This window comes from Cebus imitator, unplaced genomic scaffold (genome assembly GCF_001604975.1).
Source record: "Cebus imitator isolate Cc_AM_T3 unplaced genomic scaffold, Cebus_imitator-1.0 Scaffold2, whole genome shotgun sequence".
NCBI lineage: Eukaryota > Metazoa > Chordata > Mammalia > Primates > Cebidae > Cebus > Cebus imitator.
The window spans coordinates 14,576,400-14,578,403 of NW_016107317.1; the positions used below are offsets into that span (position 1 = coordinate 14,576,400).

The following is a 2,004-nucleotide window of genomic DNA, read 5'->3' on the forward strand; positions in this document are numbered from 1 at the left end:
TGTATTTTTAGTAGAGACGGGGTTTCACCATGTTGACCAGGATGGTCTCGATCTCTTGACCTCATGATCCACCCGCCTCGGCCTCCCAAAGTGCTGGGATTACAGGCGTAAACCACTGCGCCCGGCCCTATTATTCTTTTTAAGAAATGCAACAAGAGCCTTACAAACCATCTGTCTCAAGAATAAGCACAAAGACCGACTGTGTTTGTGGTGCCACCACAGTTGCAGAAAGGAATGTCAGTCAGTCAGAAATGAATTGTGTTTCAGTCACTCTGCATGGTTGCTGCCACACATGGAAGGTTTGTAGGCCAACTTTTTAAAATTCCCAGTTAAGGTAAACAGGAAATTAGATTATCTTCATTAAGACTCCATGGGTGCGTCTGAGCTCCTGCTGCCAAAAGGGCCACTAACAGATTAATTTCTTGCACTCCTGAGAACAAGCCTCTCGTCTTCCAAATGCTTCATTTACTGAAGAGACTGTGCTTATATCCCAGATCCGAAGCCCTTCTTTTTCACTTTCAAAGGCATAAATAAATGGCAAATCAGGAAAACATGAAGAACGGAAGAGAATTCCCATTTTCATGTCCCTAGAATGAACTAGACTTGGCCTATCTCCTTAAGATGTCCTAGGTCTTCACATATTTGTCTGCTGAAGCAGTCACGAGACAGGCCCTTGATTTGACCAGAGATTTCATCATTGTGTGAATTAAGTGTAAAAACTGGCTTATCTGAACATGCATCCAAATTATATACAAAGCTGTCATCTGTACTGGCCAAAAATTGAAAAGGTGAAAAGTGATTCCAAGTCACTCTCTCTATCTGCCCACTGAATCGCCAAATTCAGTGGCTTTCATCTGGACTTCGGCAGTCATACAAAGCCACTGACTTGTCATACGAGCCAGAAATCAGAGTCTGTGCTGCAAATGGATGAAAACTGCGGCATCTGGATGTTGTCTGTGTGTACAGTGAGGCTAGCTGCTGCTTTCCCCAATGACATATCCCACAGAATGACAGTGCTGTCAGCTGATGCACTAGTCAAAACATTTCTGATTAGCTTATTCCATGAAAGGTCAAGGCAGCATTGATATGCCCTTCTGCTGAGGAACTCTTCTTTCCTTTCTTTTTCTTCTTTTTTGAAAGTTTACTTCTGAGTGCGAAGACGGGCTCTAAAGAGCCCACTATATCAAGGTCCCACACTTTAATAACAGGGGTATTATTTCCTACAGCAATATAATTTCCAGTAGAATCATCTGGGCTAGGATCAAAGTTCAGTCAGTCCACACTAAGAGGATATGCAGACAAGAGTATATCATGGTTTACATAAAGAGTCTTCTTGATTATAAACATGCATCTCTAAATTGCACTGGTCCTGTTCAGCTGAGCCACAAACTGTGAGATCATCACTGGGCTTAATCAAGAAATCTTCACTTACATATTGTTCCGCATCTTTCAGAGCAACGGAACAATCCTCCTGATCATAACTCCCATAGACCATAAGACGCAAGAGAGATTAACCAAGAATCTCAGCATCTGGGTAATCTTCCTCATCAATAGTATTTATCTAAGTCACATTCAGCCAGCTCATCATCATCATGCGTCCTGTCGTCCTCCGGGTCACCATCCTCCAGGGACTCACTTTGCATGTCACCTTCTGAACGACTCCTCTTCATCAATGCCACCTTCTTCTTGGAGTTTCTCCTTTGCCTCAGAAATGAGATGTTTTACTTCTTCTTTACTCAGCTCTACCTTGTCTGGTGTCCCTTTGGCCACACCGTAGTGGACCCAGGCCACACACGTAACCTGGCAGCTGTGGTTCATGATCCTCAGCTCAAGAGCGTGTCAGGCTAGAAACCCAGACACAGTGAGAGGGACCACCGCCGCATTGGAGCTGCGCACACCCGGGGTTTCTCATGGGGCCGCTTGTAAGTCAAAAATTTCAAATTTTTCTTCTATAGCAGGAAGTGACTATTCTATAGTAAATTTTTTTTTTTTTTTTTTTTTTTT

At 43.3% G+C, this 2,004-nt stretch overlaps 1 protein-coding gene and 1 pseudogene across 19 annotated transcripts in view; both read right to left on the reverse strand.

The window, feature by feature from the left end:
• The window catches only part of PPHLN1 (periphilin 1), a 135,963-nt gene that overhangs the window by 53,407 nt on the left and 80,552 nt on the right, over positions 1-2,004 (reverse strand). The window lies entirely within an intron of this gene.
• Positions 127-1,941, reverse strand: LOC108305433 (annotated as a pseudogene).